This window comes from Cnephaeus nilssonii (assembly GCF_951640355.1).
Source record: "Cnephaeus nilssonii genome assembly, chromosome: 5".
In the NCBI taxonomy this organism is placed as follows: Eukaryota; Metazoa; Chordata; class Mammalia; order Chiroptera; family Vespertilionidae; genus Cnephaeus; species Cnephaeus nilssonii.
In genome coordinates this window covers 90,759,745-90,772,939 of record NC_137076.1, presented here as the reverse complement: position 1 = coordinate 90,772,939, position 13,195 = coordinate 90,759,745, and the positions used below count along the sequence as shown (strand labels likewise).

General features: G+C 41.6%; 1 protein-coding gene across 4 annotated transcripts in view; it reads right to left on the bottom strand.

The window, feature by feature from the left end:
• Positions 1–13,195, bottom strand: part of GRIA1 (glutamate ionotropic receptor AMPA type subunit 1) — a gene marked incomplete at both ends in the record, with an annotated part of 282,453 nt that overhangs the window by 41,141 nt on the left and 228,117 nt on the right. The window lies entirely within an intron of this gene.

Genomic DNA, 13,195 nt, shown 5'->3' with positions numbered 1-13,195 from the left:
GGTGATAAAGCCCCTCAGGTATATATTCACACTCATTTTCACACATACATATATGTCAAGACACATGCCAGCAAAGAGACACAGATATATCAACACTTGCCCCCCAAATCACAAATAACATGCAAACCTTCTGTTAAATGTGGTGACATACTAGTATACACCAAATGTTTGTGCATACATATATGAATATAAATGTATTTATACACAGGATGCGCATATTTGATTATGTCCCGAGATATTTTCAGACTGCTTTTTTATTATTGGCTGGCAAAGGTCGCCAAAATGAAGGACTAGAACAGTGGTTCTCAACCTTTCTAATGCCGCGACCCTTTAATACAGTTCCTCATATTGTGGTGACTCCCAACCATAAAATTATTTTCGTTGCTACTTCATAACTGTAATTTTGCTACTGTTAATGAATCAAAATGTAAATATCTGTGTTTTCCGGTGGTCCTAGGCTCTACAGCAGCAGTTCTCAACCTGTGGGTCGCGACCCACAGGTTGAGAACCACTAGCAGGGTCGCCTAAGACCATCAGAAAATACAGATATTTACATTACGATTCATTATAGTAGCAAAATTACAGTTATGAAGTAGCAACGAAAATAATTTTATGGTTGGGGGTCACCACAACATGAGGAACTGTATTAAAGGGTCGCAGCATTAGAAAGGTTGAGAACCACTGCACTAGAAGAAGGGAAGGGAGTATATACTGGAAATAAATGAGAACAACAGTACTCCAGCTACTTTGGAGAATGTCACTATTGAGTGGAGGCACATTTCCCCCCACTATTATAGAGAAAGAGAATTTGGTCAAAATAAAAGACAAAGGATATTTTGTTCTGGATCAAATAGCCAAAATGACAATTATACATAAGGTGCGAAGTTTATCCTTAATCTTTTTAGAATCCAGTTCTTCTCTCTTAATGCCTAAAACAATACTATGAGCTCCATGAGAGTAACAGAACCTTTTAGTTCTTTTGTGCAGTGCTGTATCTCCAGCACAGAGCACACAGTAGGCCTCAATAACAAGTGAATGCATAAATGCTGCTGCCCCTCTCCTAACCTGGCAGCTCTATTCTCACGGATTCAAGAGACCAGGAATAGTTTTCAGGGCCAGGAGAATCCAAACCTGCTTAGGACCCAGGAGGTCTGGAGTCATGGCCTTGAACCAAGTCTTCAGGAGGCTACCTCCTCTTCAAACATTACAGAACTGAGAGACCCAGCTGAGGTGTCCCAAGTGGGGGATTATCTCGTGAAGTTCAAAGGCCTCCCAAGAAAGTTCCAAGCCTATGGCTCCTCCTTCCCTGTTCTCCTTTAATTAATAGGCATCTTCTAGGCCAGTGATGGCGAACCTCTGACACGCGTGTCAGTGCCATTTCTGATGACATGTGGCCGCTAAGGCGGCTGCATGCCGAGGATGAAACATTTATGTTATTTAAACTATAAATATCGCGAAATAATGTTTTTTCCTCAAAGGGACACACTACTCGAGTTATGCTCAGTTTTTTGGCAAAGTTTGAAACACCAAGCTCAAAAGGTTGCCCATCACTGTTCTAGGCGGTGAGACAACTTACCCTGTATGGTATTCCCCACATCCCCACTTACCTAATTAAGAGACCAAAGAAAGAGTCTTTTGCTTAACAGCCAGCAAGTGTCCTCCATGGAATACCTGGAGAGCTGGGGTAGAAGCTCTTCCAACTGGGACATGATTTCAGTGCTTCGTTTGCATCTGATCCACAAGATGAGAACTTGAGTAATTGACAATCCCCCACCCTCAGGTCAGATTTGGTATAGGCAAAGCTGGGCCTCCATTCAATAACTCTACATTTTCCCAGCTCCACACCGGAGGCAGGGGTGTGGAGTTATTAGAGGCCAGTTCTGGGAATGAGAGTCTTTGCTTTTTCACTAAGCAGCCACATAACCTTGGCTGGTTGCCTGCCCAGTTAGGTCTCAGTCTTCTTCCTCTGTATAATCGGTGAGACTAACCATTACTAACCATTAACCATACTTCCTGTGAGAAATCTAAACTTTCAGAACTAGAAGGGCTCTTAGTCCATTCTTTCCCTTTAACTGACACAAGCTATTGGAATTAAAATGGTAGAGAGGAAAGCACTGTGAAAAGTACTATTGAAATATAAGACATTATTTTTATGATGATTATTCTCCCAGGGAAGCACCGGGCAAAGCAGTACTTTTCTTAGTAGGGAAAGGACAGCTGTGATCTGAATGCCTTGGAGGTCTGCCTAGTCACCTGAATTTTATTAGTCTCATAACTTGGCATAGCTATTCCCAAAACTCCCCAGGTAATTGAGGAATCCCTTATGTTTCCCCAGAATTGGCCACAATATAGATGGTTGTTGGACCTATTACTTGAATTTCATGTGTAGTCTTGTATATGGGAAAGGGATGAATAGCTGCATCTTGCAACTGAAAAAATAGCAGTGAAGAGATATAAAACAACTTTCCCAGGGTCACACAGTGAGGCGGTGGCAGGCAGGGAGTAGGAGCCAGGACTTCATGTTTCCTGTCTTGCACTGTGTCTCCTACAGAACATTCCCTTCCTTACCAAGTTATGATTCATTCATGATGGGCATGGACTTCTTCAACTCATGCCACCTCTGTGATGTTGCTTCCCAGCCAACACTAACTTCTTGCAAAGCTCAGTGGAACCTTTGGGAACCATAGAAAGCAGTCTCACCACCAATATCTCCACAGACTTGGAAACCTGTTTGTATTTGTTTTTACCACTGCATAACAAATCACCACAAATGTAGAGGCTCCCAACAACACTCGTTTATTATCTCATAGTTCTACAGGTCAGAGGTCTGGGTTAGGGTGTCTAGATTCTCTGCTCAGGGTCTCACCAGGCTGAAATCAAGGTGATGTCTTGGAGTCCTTTTGCAAGTTCACTGGTTGTTTGCAGAATTCATCCTCTTGTGCTTGTGGGATTGAGGTCATAGTTTCCTTGCTGGCTGCTAGCCAGCAGCTGCTTTCAGCTTCTAGAGGCTGTCTGCATTCCTCATTACATGCCCCCCTGCATCTTCAAGCCAGCAAGTATGGTAAATCCCTCTTGTTCTTTGAATCTCTCTGAATTCCAGTAGCTGGAGAAAACTCTGCTTTTAAAGGGCTCATCTCATTGGGTCAGGCCCACCTGGATAATCTCTGTTAATCTTAAAGTCAACTGACTTGGGACTCTAGGTCTGTAAAATCTTTTCACAGCAGTACCTAGCTTAGTATTTGAATATCCAAGAGAGAGAATCTTTAGAAATCTGTGTACCATACTATTTATTCATTCATTTTACAAGCATTTCTTGTACTGCAGGCATTGTTGAGCATTTGGGAGATAAAAGTGATACAGCAAAGTCTCTCCCTTCCATGGAAAAAATGGGCAGTGTAACCTAGTGATTAAAACATAGGCTTTGGGGTCAGATACCCTGATTCTTTGTAAAGTGCTTAGCACAGTGTTTGGTGCATAGTAAGCACCAGTAAAGCAATCATCACTACCTTATAAAAATATCTTCAATGGTAATTATAGTCCTACTAGAGGCTCGGTGCATGAAAATTCATGCACTGGAGCGGGGGTCCCTCAGCCCAGCCTGCCCCCTCTCACAGTGCAGGAGCCCTCAGGGGCGGGAGGTGACCCGGTGATCAGGGGAAGGCGATGCCCTCATCACACCTCTGCTGCTGCTACTGCCAGCAGCGCAAGCCTCGGCCAGCCCTGGTTACCTGCGCCTCAGGCTGGCCCTGGGCTGCTGGGAAGTCGCCATCCAAGGCTTGCCTGCGCCTCGGGCTGGCCCTGGGCAGCTGGGGAGCTGAGGGCACTGGGGGACAATGGAGGTAGGCTCGTGGAGTGTCCGGGCCCGGCCTTGTTGCGCGCCTGCCACCCCGGTGGGGCTGAGGAGACTGGGCACCACCATCTTGTGGCTGTGGCGCCACCATCTTTGAGGGCATGGCAGTCAATCAGCATATTCCCTCCTTATGGCTGTGGGCACCACCATCTTTGAGGGTGGGGCAGTCAATTAGCATATTCCCTTCTTATTGGCTGTGGGTGCCGCCATCTTTGTGACAGTGTGAGGGTCAGTTAGCATATTCCCTCTTTATTAGATAGGATCTTAATTATGTGACAGGTAAGAAAGCAGTACTAATGGAACACAGAGGGCTTGCTAATCACCCTGCTGGCAGAGGGCAGGAAAAGTTACCAGAGGAGGAGAAACTTGTGCTAGGTTTTGAAGGCTGAGTAGGAGATTGCCGAACAGAATAGGTGTAAGAGTGGGAGAAGGTAGACAGAGGTAAAAAGGAGGAGGTGAGGAAGATATCTTCTCTGTAAACTTCCCACCCTTTGCCAGCAGAGCACTGAGCAACCCCTTCTGTTTTCCTATTACACCATGATCATTCTATTAAAAATTTAACCACTCTGCTGTAATGATTTAAGATGGTACTATGATTATTCCTTATGGTACTTATTGATTAACGATGATGATGATGGATTGAACTAAGGCAAAATCCACAGAAATTGGGAGGGCAGGCTGACTGAAGAGGTGTTGATATCAAAGTGATTTGGTAATCCATGGGAGCAGGGGCTGTGGGAGAGGATAATGCTCAAATGACAGTTCATGTGTGCCTTCTGGGTGAATTAATTCTGACATAGTCTTGGGACTTACTAGTAGATGCTGGCTGCAAGCTGTCTCTTCTTGCAAATGATGTTTTTGTCTTTGTTAATTAGAGGAAATTTGTTAACTACATGCATTTTGATAATTTGATAACTAAATGTATCATTAAATGCATACTTGATGCTAATAGAAGATAGTAAGGATCTGATTGGACTATCCTCTGGGTTCTGACAGTTATGCATTTCCTGTACTGGGCATGGATTAGGAATCACTCCTGGTCTTTAAATATATATTTCAAATCTCTCAGTTTGAAGTTGTTGCTCCAATTTCCAGGGATTGGCAAACTTACAAAAGGCCAGGTAATAAATCTTCCAGGCTTTGCAGGCCTTACAGTCTCTGTTCTACTACTTGTCCCTGCTATTGTAGTGTGAAACCAGCCATGGACCCTACATGAACACATACACACAGCTGTGTTCCAATAAAAATTTAATTACAAAAACAGACAGTAGACTGGATTTGGCCTGTGGGCCATAGTTTTGTGACTCCTGCCCTCAATTCTACTGTGAATCGCACTTTCGATTTAAGCTAACGTGCAACAGTAGTCAAGAAATTTTTAAAACTCATTTATCTAGTTATTAGTACCTCCACAAAAACACCTGGATAAAATATTGCAATGATTCATTTGACAGTTACTTTTGGGTATCCTCAGGGAGAAAAAGTAGAGGGCATTGGTCAAGAGAATGGGCTTATGGGTCAGATAAAACATGATGGAGTCCTGCCTTGTCACTTATTGGTTGTGACTTTGGGAAAGTCACTAAATCTCTTTGTGCTTGTTTCTTGACAAATGGAGTAATATTACTCATTTAAAAGATATTCTCAAGAATTAAACAAAAGAAATTACATATGAAGCATGTAGCACGTGCCGACAGAGTGAGCATTTCAGGATGGAGGCATGCAGACAGTGCGAGGAGCAATGGTGCGGCTGCAGGTGGGGGAGCAGGCACTATGGCCAGGGCCTTCAGGAAAGCAGGTACTTGGGGTTGGTGTGGGAGTGGGAGGTTATTAGACAGTAGTCAACATTTGATCCCATCAACCTCCTCTCCAGGACATCTCTGATAAGGATGTGGGTTTGGACATTCCTTATTTCAAAAGCATGTCCTGTCGTCCTCAAGAGGAAGGGGCCAGAAGGGAGACCTCCTGTGTGCTTCCATTTAGCTGAGCTCAAGAGGCCACAGAGCTCAACTTATTCCTTTTGTTATCTGCTTCAAATGGCTGTTTTTAAAAAGAAGTAGTGAAAACAGAGGTGTGAAGCTCAGATGGCCTTCCTCTAAATTTCTGGGAGGAAAAAAGTCCATTTTGACTAATTACTGAGATGAGCTATGTTCAGAGAAGAGAGGTTCGTAGACCAGGGTAAACAGCTCTGACCAGCTGCAACAGTTCAACTGATGAGGCCACTTCAAGATGCTGTGTCTGGGTGGCAAGTCATCTTATTTGTCACCAGCTGCAAATCACTCTGTGCTTCCCTGGTAGAGCTGGAGTGATTCATTTTAATTGCAGCAGGTGGAAGACCCTGGACTCTGATAGTCCAAGGGTTGGGGAGCTAGGGGCAGGACAACAAGGGCTAAGGAAATCCTAGTCATTTGTAAGCAAGTGTACTGCTCTTGCATTTGCAGAGTTATGTTTCAAAGAAGGATGGTCTTTTGTTCCTGTTGCTTTTTTCCCCCTTTAACTAAGGTTATGACACTGGAAAAAAAAAAAAAGGATGCAGATCAATTCATCCATTTTTTAAAATTTACTAATTCTTTGGTTCACTCTCTAAGCTTTGGTTTCCACACCTGAAAATGGAGATAATGAATTCCATCTCATGAGTTGTCAAAATTCAGTAAGTCATGACTGGCACTTAGTACAGGCACAGGAGAGCTCAAAATGTCACCTGTGGTGATGATGTCAATTTCTTTTGGAAACACTCTTCTTAACTTCTCAATTTCCTCCTCCCTTGCAGGTTCATCCTTCTTAGTCTTCTTTGCTGGTTCTTCCTTTCTGCTTAATCTCAAGCTCTTGTTTCCAGAACTCAGGCCTCAGCCCATCCCTGTCTACAATCTTGCCCTAGATGATCTGCTCCAGTCCCACAACCTTTAAAAGTAGATACTGGCAACTCCCAAATTTAGATTTCCAGTCTTTGAACTATAAACACATGTATCCCACTGCCTACTTGACACCTCAAACCTGAAATATCCAAAACAAAATTCTTAATGAGCTCCCACCCAAAAGCCCACATAAATACAAAATGACTTACTCTTCTCCATCTTCCCACCACTGTCCAGCCTGCTGTTCAAACCAAGCACCAGAGAGACATTTCTCACTTGTCCCTTTCCCTCATCCTCACGTCCAGTCCATCAAATCCAATCATCTCCATCATCCCAAATAACATTCTAGATACTAGATATTAGTATCATATTTCCTTGCTGCTTCTTTTGTCCTTGTACAACCCACGTTCACACAATAGCCAGAGGGATATTTTAAAACTGTAAATAGGATCATGTTGTTCTCTAGCCCACTTAAAATCTGTCACACTTAGAAAATCAATTCAAATGCCCTACCAAGGTCAACCTGATATGACCCACCTCTAATCTCTCGTCCTGTATTTCCTGCTCTGCCTATGTTCCAGCCTCATTAGCCTTCTTGCACTTCCAAGAACACTCCAAATTCTTTCCCAAGCATCACTTACCCACAGTTCCTAGACACAAAGGAATAGTTGGCACCATACTGGTGTTAAAAATGGGACTTTCTCCACATATATTTTTGGGTTTAAGTTCTTAGAAGAAGCCACTTTCTTTTTATAGCTAGGTGTCTACTGGCTAGCCCACAATTCCAAAACATATGGTTTCCTTGTATCCAGAGCCCTCCCCAGAGCTCCTACGATTTGCTGATCCACCAGCTGGTTTCAGAAGTGAGGTGGGCTCTAAGGGCCTGGGTCCCTGCCTCCGTGGGCATGTGAGAGCCTGGGTTGTCACCTGTGGTCCAACATAACTGGTATTTGAAGTCCTTAGAGTTGGCAGCATATTTAAATGTGGGATGTTGTGGGCTTTTAGAAAAAGAGACCCCAAACCGTCAGCAAATGGGAGATAAAATAACCATGCGTGCTTTAACTAATGTTTGCTTAGCTCCAGCACAAGACATGTATTAAAATGAGCTATTTTACTTAAAATAGCTAATTAAAATCTCCATTTACCAGGTAGTTTTTCATTCTACCCAGTTTCCTGCACACTCAGGCCCCTCTTCCACATATCTCCAACCAGGCTACCAGGGCAGGCCTGGAAGCAGAAAACTGTTTCTCTTCTTTGCCTCCTCCGTCCACTCCCTCCCCCCGCAATCATTTCATAAAAGGGACACTCAGCTCTTTCTGAGCCTGCTGTCTCTTCCATAACTGTATGATTTGGGACAAGTTATTTCATATCTCTGAGCCACAGTATCATCTATCTGTGAAATGGGGATAATAAGAACAACCTAAAACCATTGCTGTGGGATGAACTGTATTGTGTTTAGCAGAATACATGAACTAGAGAAAATACCTGGTAGAAACAGCTGTTACTGTTCAGAAATGAAAGATAATGTGGAAAGCTTTCAGTACATTAAGTGAGAAAAAGCAAGTTATAAAACAGACTATACTACATGACCCTATTTGAAAACACAAATTTGGCAGAGATAAATGTCTGAAAGTATGTAAGCTAAGATATTATAGAAGTAATCTAGCTGGCTGGATTATGGGCTTTCTTTCTTTTCCATCTTCTATTTTTTGATTTTCTAAATTAATACATATAATATTTATAATATGTAGAAAACCTAGAACATACTGGTTAAAATTATGGACTGTGGAATCCCGCAACCTGGGTTCAAACCCCAGCTTCTCTTACTGGCTGTGTGACCTTGGAAAAGTGGCTTAGACTCTCTAATTTTCAGCTCACTTATCTATAAAATGAGGATAATAGCAATACCTCCTCATACCAGCCATTAAGTATTATTGTTCTTTCATCACTAACTTGGTGAGTGGCAAGGAATTAGGAAGAGGGAGGGAAAGGATTGGTGTAGACAGAGAAGTGAGGGAAAGTCTCTCTGAGATGAGAGGGTGATGTTTAAGCTTAGAGCTGAAGGTTGAGAATGATCTAGACATGAGAAGAATCTGGAGGAGCAACATTCTAGACAGAGGAAACAGTAAGAGCAAAGGTTCTGGGGGCAGGAAGAGGCTTTGTGTGTTCAAGGTCATTGATAGCATAAGGTGATTCTAGAGATTGAGGCAGGGACTAAATCAAGAAGAGTGTCTGAAGCCAGGGCATGAACCCTGGATTTAATGATCAAAATATAGCTCCAGTGCCACCTCCTCTGAGAAGCCTAACTGGCTGCTTCTTCCTACCTTATTTCTCTGCACTCACCTATTTTTCCCATCAGTACCACTCCTTATTCTGCTGTTTTTTATGGATACTACTACAGTAAATTATTATATCATTAAGGAATTTTAGATTCATAATTCCCTAGAACCTAATGCATTCTCCATATTTGTTGAGTAAGTATGAAACTCAACAAGTAAGCCATTTGCAATGCTTTTTTCCCTGAGCTTTCTATACAGGAAAATGTTTCCTAAGCTAATTATTAGCAAAAACATAATTGTATGAGGAATCATTTATTCTATGAGTTAATAAACTGATTTCAAAAACTTTAACAGCACCCATTTTGAGACATTGGTATCTCAAATATAGCCATAATTCCTATATAGTCAGTTCCCTCAGAATCTTTGCTCTGCAAAGTGGTTGTCATAGAGCAAATTATTGCATAAAGTTAAAAAAATAAACTGTCTTTAAAAATATTGTAGCCCAGCTGGTGTAGTTCAGTGGTTGAGGATAGACCCATGAACCAAAGAGGTCACTGGTTCAATTCCTGATCAGGGCACATGCCTGGGTTGTGGGCTCATCAATGTTTCTATATTTTTAGCCCTCTCCCTTCCTCTCTCTAAAAATCAATAAAAACATATTTAAAATATTGTAAAAGACTGATGTCACAAGTTTAGGCAGAACTGTAAGGTGACTTGTGGGTATTGCTTTAAAATAGTAAGTTTGTGGTAATTTGTTAATATAGCAATAGAAAACTAAAGTATGAGTGGAAATCACTGTATAATGTTCCTTTAAGCCATCTCTGACAGTTGAGGATGGCTGCAATAAATCCCTAACCCATTGTTCTGTTTTAGTCTGGTCCTCCACTTTTCCTGTTTATGTTTGCTGGATGAAGTCAGTAGTTAGGAGTAAAGGCTTTGGTGTCAGGCTGCTTGATCCTTCTGCCAAGAACTAGGGGGTGATTTTGGACAAGTTACTTAACCACACTAAGCCTTAGTTTCCTCACCTACAAAATGGGAAGTGGTAGGCAGAAAGTTGGTCCCCTGAAATCCATGCCTTAATCCCTAGAACCTGTGAGTATGTTACATTACATGGAAAAAGAAACTTTTCAGATAGAATTCAGGACAGGGACCAGAACAGAGTGATTATCCAGTAGACTTTTCTAAAATGTGGAAGAAAGTTGGTCAGTGAGATAAGACAGAAGAAGAGCCGGGAGAGATTCAAAGTGTGAGAGGGACTTGGGCCTCTGTTTCTAGCTCTGAAGATAGAGGAAGAAGGCCATGAGCCAAGGAATGAGAAAGCTGGGGAGAGCCCTTAGCTGAAAACCAGCAAGGAAACAAGGACCCGAGTCCTATCACCATAGGAATTCAAATCTGCCAACAATCTGAATGCGAAAGAAAATGGATTCTTCCCGTGAACTCCCAGAAAGGAATATAGTACAGCCCTGTCACCACCTTTTAGGCCAGTAATACTCATATTGAACTTTTGACCCATAAAACTCTAACATAATAAACATGTGTTGCTTTAAGCTGCTAAGTTTTCTTATAGCAGCAATGGAAAACTAATACAGAGATGTTGTGAAGAATAAATATATGCAAATCATATAGGACAGAGACTGGCATATAGTGAGTGCCTATTCCTTGGTACATTTTCTCACTGTTGTTTTTATTCATCATTCACTGCTATGGCCACATTCACCTTCCCTGACCATTCAGATGCGTTCATTTGTGAACATCTCTTATCTTCTTGCTTCTCCATGTATATCCTTAGATATTCTTCCTAAATTCAAAGTTTATTTCAGATGACATCATCTCCAAGAAGATTTTCCCAACCCATTCAGCCTGGTGCAATATCTTCCAAGGCAGCACTTTCCCCCCCCTTTACTAGGTATTTTATTTATTTAATATCTAGGTTGTATGAGGGTTTGTTTTCTCTTTATTAAATTCTATGCCCGGTCAGTGTGGCTCAGTGGTTGATCCTCTATACTATTTTCTATGAACCAGGAGGTCACTATTCAATTCCTGGTCAGGGTACATGCCCAGGTCCCAGTGTGGGGCATGCAGGAGGCAACCAATCAATGATTCTCATCATTAACGTTTCTCTCTCTCTCTCTCTCTCTCTCTCTCTTTCTCTCTCTCTCTCTCTCTCTGAAATCAATAAAAATATCTTTTAAAAAATTCTATATGCTGTGATAACAAATGATTCCCAAATCTTTGCTTAAAACCATCAGGTATGTTTCTTTTTTAATATATTGTTTTGTTACAACAAGAACACTTAACATGAGACCTACCCTCTTAACAAATTAAGTGTACAATACAATATTGTTAACTATAGCCACAATGTTGTGCAGCTTATCTCTGGAACTTATTCCTCTTGCTTAACTGAAACTTAATGCCCATTGATTACCATATATCTTCAAGGTTCATCCATGTGGTTGCATATTGCAGAATTTTCTTCTTTCTAAAGGTTGAATAATATTCCATTACATGTATATGCCACACTTTCTGTATCCACTTATCCATGATGGCTAGATAGTTATTTATCTTGGCTATTGTGGATAGCATGACAATGAGCATGGGAATGTTAATATATCTTTGAGATCCTGACTTCAATTCTTTTGGATAAATATACAAGAATAGGATAGCTAGATTACATGATAATTTTACTTTTAATTTTTTTTGAGGAACCTCTATACTATTTTCTATAGTAGCTACACCATTTTGCATTCCCACAAACAGTGTACAAGGGTTCCAATTTCTCCACAGCCTTAGCAACACTTGTCTTCTTTTCAGGTATATTTCTTGCTTATGCCACATGTACAGGTTGGTTGGGGCTATTTTCTCTTCATTCTTCCTTTGGTGTCAAGACTGACAAAGCAGCTGCCACCTGGAACATCCCCAGTTGTATACTGGCTCTTAAAGCTTCTTCCCAGTAGTGACACATGTCACTTCTGTTTATATTTCATCAACAAGATGAAATAAAATGACAGCACCTAGTATCAGTATGGAAAGGGAAAAGCAATACTATCCTGGGCACAAGAGGAGGAGAGCTGGGTGTATTCGGTGGACAGAATTCATGGCAACCACAGGTTCTTACAACAATGCCCTGGGAAGAAGTTTTTACCACAGTTCCCATTTTATAGATGAAGAGCTTGAGATTCAGAAAGGATGGTGATTTGCCACATGTTTTATAAGTAACATGGTTGGAACTAGGACCCAACTGTCCTTTTATCCCTTTGGCAACTCTATCAGGGGCTGTTATGAGCCTAATACTGGGCTGGAGATGCAGCAGAAAACAAACTTGCTTCAGTCACCACCTCATATTTATTGTCTACTACTGTTTTCTGGTCTTCCAGCCCTCCACATCTGCCTCCCTTCTCTCTGTCAGCCTCCTGGGCTACCTGTTTTTAGAGTTGTCCTCCCACACCCTATACAACTAGATTACTAACAACTGGAGGGTAAGGGTAAAATTTCAACTTTGATTTATTCACAACCCCTAATGTATTAGGCACACAGCAAATGTTCCTTGGATTGAACACAAAACTGCAAATGAAATTCAGTTTAGATGCCAAACGTTTGTTCTCTGCTTATATCCCCCTGTGTGTTCCCAAACAAGTGTATTAATAGGGATTTGCATGTGCAATGCCAGTTTATTAGAGAGAACATTAGCTATCCACATATACTTGAAAAAGATATTAATAAGATCATTAAGAATATACTTCATAAATCACTCTGAAAATTGCCAAAGTAATTTCTTAATCTCTCCTTTTTTCTTACAAGTGATTCCATGTCTCCCAGTGACTTATACTAAATAGACAGTTCTAATTAACAGTCATGAAAACTCAAGCTTGTGAAGCTAAGGCAGATTAAAAATGAATTTTCCAGAGATGTGGTAAAACTTCTTCCCATAAGGGATGTCACGTGTCTCACTATTTGGGTTTAAGGGATAAAGGGAAGCCTGTGGGAAGGAGGATGGAGCCAGGCAGATTTGGAGGGGAAAACATTTGTCTTGCGCACCTGTCTGACCTCCGGGGGCCTAGCAGATCACTTGTTATTTTCTGCATGTGTGCTCTTGACCTAGTGGGAATGTTAGGAAAGGGCCTGCATTATTTTACATCTCCCAGCTCTGGGTTCTGACATAACTTGAAGCTGAACCCTGGCCCAGACTGGGAATGCAGTTTGTCCTCAGTCTGCAGGGA